The sequence below is a fragment of the Monodon monoceros genome, unplaced genomic scaffold (assembly GCF_005190385.1).
Source record: "Monodon monoceros isolate NGI ecotype Baffin Bay Population unplaced genomic scaffold, NGI_Narwhal_1 Super_Scaffold_5, whole genome shotgun sequence".
Taxonomy (NCBI): Eukaryota; Metazoa; Chordata; class Mammalia; order Artiodactyla; family Monodontidae; genus Monodon; species Monodon monoceros.
The window spans coordinates 101115692-101125609 of NW_021703782.1; positions in this window are offsets into that span (position 1 = coordinate 101115692).

A 9918-nucleotide genomic window follows, 5' to 3' on the forward strand; every position below is an offset into this window, starting at 1 on the left:
GCAAGAGGGTTCCCTTTTCTCCACACCCTCTCCAGCATTTATTGTTTCTAGATTTTTTGATGATGGCCATTCTGACCGGTGTGAGATGATATCTCATTGTAGTTTTGATTTGCATTTCTCTAATGATTAATGATGTTGAGCATTCTTTCATGTGTTTGTTGGCAATCTGTATATGTTCTTTGGAGAAATGTCTATTTATGTCTTCTGCCAATTTTTGGATTGGGTTGTTTTTTTTTTTGATATTGAGCTGCATGAGCTGCTTGTAAATTTTGGAGATTAACCCTTTGTCAGTTGCTTCATTTGCAAATAGTTTCTCCCATTCTGAGGGTTGCCTTTTCGTCTTGTTTATGGTTTCCTTTGCTGTGCAAAACATGCATGCCTTTTCTCTCCCTAGGTAGGTTTATTCCTAGATATTTTATTCTTTTTGTTGCAATGGTAAATGGGAGTGTTTCCTTAATTTCTCTTTCAGATTTTTCATCATTAGTGTATAGGAATGCAAGAGATGTCTGTGCATTAATTTTGTATCCTGCAACTTTACTAAATTCATTGATTAGTTTTCTGGTGGCATCTTTAGGATTCTCTATGTATAGTATCATGTCATCTGCAAACAGTGACAAGTTTACTTCTCCTTTTCCAATTTGTATTCCTTTTATTTCTTTTTCTTGTCTGATTGCCGTGGCTAGGACTTCCAAAACTATGTTGAATAATAGTGGTGAGAGTGGATATCCTTGTCTTGTTCCTGATTTTAGAGGAAATGTTTTCAGTTTTTCACCATTGAGAATGATGCTTGCTGTGGGTTTGTCGTATATGGCCTTTATTATGTTGAGGTAGGTTCCCTCAATGCCCACTCTCTGGAGAGTATTTTTAATAATAAATGGGTGTTGAATTTTGTCAAAAGTTTTTTCTGCATCTACTGAGATGATCATATGGTTTTTATTCTTCAATTTGTTAATATGATGAATCACATTGATTGATTTGCATATATTGAAGAATCCTTGCACCCCTGGCATAACTCCCACTTGATCGTGGTGTATGATCCTTTGAATGCGTTGTTGGATTCTGTTTGCTAGTACTTTGTTGAGGATTTTTGCATCTATATTCATCAGTCATACGGGTCTGTAATTTTCTTTTTTTGTAGTATCTTTGTCTGGTTTTGGTATCAGGGTGATGGTGGTCTCATAGAATGAGTTTGGGGGTGTTCCTTCCTCTGCAAGTTTTTGGAAGAGTTTGAGAAGGATGGATGTTAGCTCTTCCCTAAATGTTTGATAGAATTCACCTGTGAATCCATCTGGTCCTGGACTTTTGTTTGTTGGAAGATTTTTAATCACAGTTTCAATTTCATTACTTGTGATTGGTCTGTTCATATTTTCTGTTTCTTCCTGGTTCAGTCTTGGAAGCTTATACCTTTCTAAGAATTTGTCCATTTCTTCCAGGTTGTCCATTTTATTGGCATAGAGTTGCTTGTAGTACTCTCTTAGGATGCTTTGTATTTCTGCGATATCTGTTGTAACTTCTCCTTTTTCATTTCGAATTTTATTGATTTGAGTCCTCTCCCTCTTTTTCTTGATGAGTCTGGCTAACGGTTATCACTTTTGTTTATATTCTCAGAGAACCAGCTTTTAGTTTTATTGATCTTTGCTATTGTTTTCTTTGCTTTGATTTCATTTATTTCTGCTCTGATCTTTATGATTTCTTTCCTTCTGCTAACTTTGGGTTTTGTTTGTTCTTCTTTCTCTAGTTCCTTTAGGTGTAAGGTTAGATTGTTTATTTGAGATTTTTCTTGTTTCCTGCGGTAGGCTTGTATATCTATAAACTTCCCTCTTAGAACGGCTTTTGCTGCATCCCATAGGTTTTGGATCATCGTGTTTTCATTGTCATTTGTCTCTAGGTATTTTTTGATTTCCTCTTTGATTTCTTCAGTGATCTCTTGGCTATTTAATAACGTATTGTTTAGCTTCCATGTGTTTGTGACATTTTTTTTCCTGTAATTCATTTCTAATCTCATAGCGTGGTGGTCATAAAAGGTGCTTGATATGATTTCAATTTTCTGAAATTTACTGAGGCTTTATTTGTGACCCAAGATGTGATCTATCCTGGAGAATGTTCCCTGTGCACTTGAGAAGAAAGTGTAATCTGCTGTTTTTGGATGGAATGTCCTATAAATATCAATTAAATCTATCTGGTCTATTGTGTCATTTAAAGCTTGTATTTCCTTAATTTTCTGTTTGGATGATCTGTCCATTGGTGTAAGTGAGGTGTTAAAGTCTCCCACTATTATTGTGTTACTGTTGATTTCTTCTTTTATAGCTGTTAGCAGTTGCCTTATGTATTGGGGTGCTCCTAGGTTTGGTGCATATATATTTATAATTGTTATATCTTCTTCTTGGATTGATCCTTTGATCATTATGTAGTGTCCTTCCTTGTCTCTTGTAACGTTCTTTATTTTAAAGAAGTCTATTTTATCTGATATGAGTATTGCTACTCCAGCTTTCTTTTGATTTCCATTTGCATGGAATATCTTTTTCCGTCCCCTCACTTTCAGTCTGTATGTGTCCCTAGGTCTGAAGTGGGTCTCTTGTAGACAGCATATAGATGTGTCTTGTTTTTGTATCCATTCAGCAAGCCCATGTCTTTTGGTTGGAGCATTTAATCCATTCACGTTTAAGGTAATTATTGACATGTATGTTCCTATGACCATTTTCTTAATTGTTTTGGGGTTTTTTTTTGTAGGTCCTTTTCTTGTCTTGTGTTTCCCACTTAGAGAAGTTCCTTTAGCATTTGTTGTAGAGCTGGTTTGGTGGTGCTGAATTCTCTTGGCTTTTGCTTGTCTGTAAAGCTTTTGATTTCTCCATCGAATCTGAATGAGATCCTTGCCGCTAGAGTAATCTTAGTTGTAGGTTCTTCCCTTTCATCACTTTAAGTATATCATGCCACTCCCTTATGGCCTGTAGAGTTTCTGCTGAGAAATCAGCTGTTAACCTTATGGGAGTTCCCTTGTATGTTATTTGTCATTTTTCCCTTGCTGCTTTCAATAATTTTTCTTTGTCTTTAATTTTTGCCAATTTGATTACCATGTGTCTTGGCGTGTTTCTCCTTGGGTTTATCCTGTATGGGACTCTCTCTGCTTCCTGGACTTTGGTGGTTATTTTCTTTCCCATGTTAGGGAAGTTTTCGACTATAATCTCTTCAGATATTTTCTCTGGTCCTTTCTCTCCCTCCTTCTGGGACCCCTATAATGCTAATGTTGTTGCGTTTAATGTTGTCCCAGAGGTCTCTTAGGCTGTCTTCATTTCTTTTCATTTTTTTTCTTTATTCTGTCCCACAGCAGTGAATTCCACCATTCTGTCTTCCAGGTCACTTATCCGTTCTTCTGCCTCAGTTATTCTGCTCTCAATTCCTTCCAGTGTATTTTTCATTTTAGTTATTGTATTGTTCATCTCTGTTTGTTTGTTCTTTAATTCTTCTAGGTCTTTGTTAAACATTTCTTGCATCTTCTCTATCTTTGCCTCCATTCTTTTTCCGAGGTCCTGCATCACCTTCACTATCATTCTTCTGAATTCTTTTTCTGGAAGGTTGACTATCTCCACTTCATTTAGTTGTTTTTCTGGGGTTTTACCTTGTTCCTTCATCTGGTACATAGCCCTCTGCCTTTTCATCTTGTCTTTCTGTCAATGTGGTTTTTGTCCCACAGGCTGCAGGATTGTAGTTCTTCTTGCTTCTGCTGTCTGCCCTCTGGTGGATGAGGCTATCTAAGAGGCTTGTGCAAGTTTGCTGATGGGAGGGACTGGTAGTGGGTAGAGCTGACTGTTGCTCTGGTGGGCAGAGCTCAGTAAAACTTTAATCTGGTTGAGTGCTGATGGGTGGGGCTGGGTTCCCTCCCTGATGGTTGTTTGGCCTGAGGCAACCCAACACTGGAGCCTAGCTGAGATCTTTGGTGAGGCTAATTGCAGACTCTGGGAGGGCTCACGCCAAGGAGTACTTTCCGGAACTTCTGCTGGCAGTGTCCTTGTCCCCACGGTATGTCACAGCCACCCCCCACCTCTGCAGGAGACACTCCAATACTAGCAGGTAGGTCTGGTTCAGTCTCCCCTGGGGTCACTGCTCCTTCCCCCGGGTCCTGATGTGCACGCTACTTTGTGTGTACCCTCCAAGAGTGCAGTCTCTGTTTCCCCCAGTCTGTCGAAGTCCTGCAATCAAATCCCACTAGCCTTCAAAGTCTGATTCTCTAGGAATCCCTCCTCCCATTGCCGGACCCCCAGGTTGGGAAGCCTGACGTGGGGCTCAGAACCTTCACTCCAGTGGGTGGACTTCTGTGGTATAAGTGTTCTCCAGTCTGTGAGTCACCCACCCAGCAGTTATGGGATTTGATTTTACTGTGATTGCGCCCCTCCTACCATCTCATTGTGGCTTCTCCTTTGTCTTTGGATGTGTGGTATCTTTTTTGGTGAGTTTCCGTGTCTTCCTGTTGATGATTGTCCAGTAGCTAGTTGTGATTCTGGTGTTCTCAAAGGAGGGAGTGAGAGCACATCCGTCTACTCCGCCATCTTGGTTCAGGGCCTGGGAGAATCTATTCTTAGTCTATTTCCTTTGAGCCATCTAGTCCATTGTAGGAATTTATCCGATACCTCACAGAATTTTTACTCCATGACACCTTAATCAATTCAGAGGGTTCAGTAATTGGTACACCTGTAATTTAACTTTCCCACATATGTGAATGTTAATTGGCCTTTGTTTCACCAAGACTTCCTTAGTTATATGTTTCACTGTTTGATGTTGAAAGCATTTGTCTCATCCATCCCTATCAAGCCTCTGAATTCATCCATTATTTCTATCCCTTTCCAGACCTATTTACAAATTGGCCAAATCTTTTCTGACTTCAACTCTTTCTTATAATACCTTTTCAAAAGCAGCCGATATCCACCAACATATGCTAGTAACATTCAGATGCCTGAGTTTTTCTTCTAGAGCTCCAAGTTCATTAGTAATATGATCTGCTTCTCAAGTTGTCAATGGCAAAAGTTTTACCAAATATTTCACTATAATCTGTATTGACATATTTCCAGTCTCCAATAACAACTTCCCTACATCCCCTACCCTGCCCCTAAACCTTACTTTTTAGGTTTTGGTTATGTGTACTACTCCCATTCTAGACACAAATTCTACATCAATAAAGATCAGCTCGGTGCTTTGTGACCACCTAGAGGGATGGGATAGGGAGGGTGGGAGGGAGAGTCAAGAAGGAGGAGATACGGGGATGTATGTATATGTATAGCTGATTCACTTTGTTATACAGCAGCAACTAACACACCATTGTAAAGCAATTATACTCCAATAAAGATGTTAAAAAAAATAGACGAGATCATTCTGCATTAACAAACAGACCCAAAGTAGCAATGAATTAAAACTATAGAGTTTGTTTTCCAGTCACTCTGTAAATTCCCTGAAGGTTGATAAAGGGACTCTGCTTTGCATCAGCCTTGATTGGAAGTACAGGCTGACAATGCCTCCATGCAGAGTGTTGCTTGTTACAAGGACAGGAAAGAAGGAGTATGGCAAATTGCATCCTAGATCTTAAACTCCCACCTATAAGCGAAACACATAATTTCCACTTTAACTTCATTGTCAAAGTGAGTCTCATGGTCACATCTAATTTCAAAGGGATGGACAAGTACGATCCTGCCATGTGCCTGGAAAGAGAGGGAACTGAAATGTCTGTGAACAGCCAAAAACAAAAATACCACATTTATTAGTTAAGAGTTTGGTACTGGGTAATGAATAGAGAGATACAAGAAGGCAAAAAATAGAAAGTCTAAATATAGTCACAAATGAATGTGAGAATTCAGCATATAATCAAGGTGCACTTCAAATCAATTAGGAAAAGATGAATTATACAAGGAGTGGTGTTTTCATAACTCAATAAATACATTTAAATCTCAACCTCACTCCTGAAACCAAAATCAATTTTGAAGAGATAAAAGATTAACATATAGGGCTTCCCTGGTGGCGCAGTGGTTGAGAGTCCGCCTGCTGATGCAGGGGACACGGGTTCGTGCCCCGGTCCGGGAAGATCCCACATGCTGCGGAGCGGCTGGGCCCGTGAGCCATGGCCGCTGAGCCTGTGCGTCCAGAGCCTGTGCTCCGCAACAAGAGAGGCCACAACAGCGAGAGGCCCGCGTACCGAAAAAAAAAAAAAAAAAGATTAACATATAAAAAAATGTGGGGGCTTCCCTGGTGGCGTAGTGGTTAAGAGTCCGCCTCCCAATGCAGGGGACACAGTGGTTCAAGCCCTGGTCTGGGAAGATCCCACATGCCGCAGGATGCCCATGCATCAACAATTACTGAGCCCACGTGCCACAACTCCTGAAGCCCGCGTGCCTAGAGCCCGTGCTCCGCAAAAAGAGAAGCCACCACAATGAGAAGCCCGTGCACCGCAGCAAAGAGTAGCCCCCACTCACTGCAACTAGAGCAGCAACGAAGACCCAAGGCAGCCAAAAATAAATAAAAAATAAATAAATTTATTTTAAAAAATGTGAAATCATAACAGCATTAAAATAAAACATAAGTCATCTTAAATAAGTTTTGGTGCATATATAAGCACCCGAATCACAAAGAAAAAGTTATAAGCACAAAGAAGAATTCAGAAACAAATTTTAAAATAAACTTCATGTTCATTACATAAAAATTTAATGTTCCCATATGGCAAAGAACATATACCTTTAATAAATGAGAAAAAATAAACTGAGGAAAATATTTGCAATGCATATGGCAAATAAAAGGCATATTTTAATATATAAAGTACTGAGTACAAGATTTACAATCTAATAAAACAAGGGCAAAGGCTATAAGCAGAAAATCTACAATAAAGGAAATTTAAATGGCTTTTAGACAATTAAAATATGCTTAAAATATGTGCAGTGACTAGCTATTTTAGATTATTATATCAAAAAACATCAAAATATATGATAGTATTCTGACCTCTTCAAGAGCTGGGAAATCAATGAATACATAGGTTTTTTTGTTTGTTTGGTTGGTTTTTTTTGCGGTACGCGGGCCTCTCACCGCTGTGGCCTCTCCAGTTGTGGAGCACAGGCTCCGGACGCGCAGGCCCAGCGGCCATGGCTCACTGGCCCATCTGCTCCGCGGCACGTGGGATCTTCCCGGACCGGGGCACGAACCCACGTCCCCTGCATCGGCAGGTGGACTCTCAACCACTGCGCCACCAGGGAAGCCCTGTTTTGTTTTTTAACATCTTTATTGGAGTATAATTGCTTTACAATGATGTGTTAGTTTCTGCTTTATAACAAAGTGAATCAGCTATACATATTCATATATCCCCGTATCTCTTCCTTCTTGCATCTCCCTCCCTCACACACTCCCTATCCCACCCTTCTAGGTGGTCACAAAGCACCGAGCTGATCTCCCTGTGCTATGTGGCTGCTTCCCACTAGCTATGTATTTTACATTTGGTAGTGTATATATGTCCATGCCACTCTCTCACTTCGTCTCAGCTTACCCTTCCCCTTCCCCATGTCCTCAAGTCCACTCTCTACCTCTGCGTCTTTATTCCTGTCCTGCCCCTAGGTTCTTCAGAACCTTTTTTTTTTTTTTTAGATTCCATATATGGTATTTATTTTTCTCTTTCTGTAAGTCCTTTTCATATTAAACATTTAAACTTTACATTTGCCTACTCATAGTGCAAACTTTCCTCAATCACATTTTCGTTCTTCAGTTTTCTTATTGATTTTTTTTGACATAAATGTGTTTTCAATTTACATATATGAAACCAATAAAAAAAAATCCTGGGACTTCCCTGGCGGCCCAGTGTTTAGGACTCGGCACTTTCACTGCTGAGGGCTCAGGTTCAATCCCTGGTCAGGGAAATAAGATCCTGCAAGCCCTGAGGCATGGCACACACACACACAAAAAATTCCTCCTTGTGACTCTTCAGCCACTGTTATAATTGGAAAATGCTTCTCTATGTGGAGTTCATGCGAATAATAAATTGTTTTTTTTAGCATATGTTATTTTTTAATAACAGTATTATTGAGATATAGTTCATATACCATAAAATTCATTTTTAAAGTCTATAATTCAGTGGCTTTTAGTATGCAGTGTGTTTTTTTTTTTTACTGAAACAATCTATTACTTTAGAATGATATTAAATATTGAAGCAGCTCTCTCCCTCACATCTCTCACCCTCTCCAAGAGGTTCCTTTCCATTTCCTGTCCCATAATTATTAAAAAATAGGATGCTATGTCTGAGCCCTCACTCACTGATATATACCGTACATATTTTCCCTCAGGGCCTTTCCTTTTAGTATTATTTTTCCCTATGTGGCACGTTCCTCTACTCCAGGCCCACCCAGGGTAAGGCTCATGTCATCTGCAAAAAGTATCCTCTCACACCAGTCCACTCTAATCACCTGGACATTATCTGTTTTTCTTGTGAGTGTCACTATCCCTTTATCTAGTCTTCCTATTCCTGCCCTTCTAAGATCAAGAATGACGCAAAGATGGATACTCTTGCCACTTCTATTCAACATTGTACTAGAGGTTCCAGCCAGCACGATTAAGTAAGAAAAGGAAATAGAAGACAACCAGACTGTAAAGAAAGAAATAAAACTACCTCTACTTGCAAATGACAGATGCTGTATACTTTTGAACTCCTAAAAAATCAACCAAAAAAACCCGTATTAGAAATAATAAACGATTTGAATTCATGCAATCACTATCAAAATTTCAGCTATCTATTTTGCAGAAAATGATAAGCTGATCCTAAAATTCACATGGAAATGCAAGGGAACCAGAATAACCAATATATTCTTGAAAAAGAAGAGCAAAGTCAGAAGACTCACACTTCCTGATTTCTAAACTTACAACAAGCTCTGGAACCCATGCGCCACAACTACAGAGCCCACACGCCCTGGAGCCTGCGCCCCACAACTAGAGAAGAGAAAAACCCACACGCCACAACTACAGAGAAGCCCACACACCACAACGAAGAGCCCATGCACCGCAATGAAAGATCCTGCATGCCTCAACGAAGATCCCACATGCTGCAACTAAGACGTGATGCAGCCAAAAATAAATTAAATAAATAAATAAAAACTTATAACAAAACTGCAGTAATTAAGACAATGCTGTACTTCATATGAAAAGATGCTCAACATCACTAATCATCAGGGAATACAAATCAAAATCACAATGAGATCTCACCTCACACCTGTCAGAATGGCCATCATCAAAAAGAACACAAATAACAAATGTTGGTGAGGATGTGGAGAAAAGGGAACCTCCTACACTGTTGGTGGGAATGTAAATTGGTGCAGCCACTATGGAGAACAGTATGGAGGTTTCTCAAAAAACTGAAAATAGAACTACCATATGACCCAGCAATTCCACTTCTCGGTATATATCCAAAAAAACCAAAACCACTAATTTGAAAAGATACATGCACCCTAATGTTCATAGCAGCATTATTTACAATTGCCAAGATATGGAAGCAACCTAAGTGTCCATCAACAGATGAACGGATAAAGATGTGGTATACACACACACACACACACACACACACACACACACACACGATGGACTACTACTCAGCCATTAAAAACAATGAAATTTTGCCATTTGCAGCAACATGGATGGACTTGGAGGGCCTTATGCTAAGTGAAATAAGTCAGACAGAGAAAGACAAATATCGTATGATATCACTTATATGTGCAATCTAAAAAATACAACAAACTAGTGAATATAACAAAAAGAAGCAGGGACTTCCCTGGTGGCGCAGTGGTTAAGAATCCGCCTGTCAATGCAGGGGACACGGGTTCGATCCCTGGTCCAGGAAGACCCCACATGCCGTGGAGCTAATAAGCCCGCGTGCCACAACTACTGAAGCCCGCTTGCCTAGACCCTGCG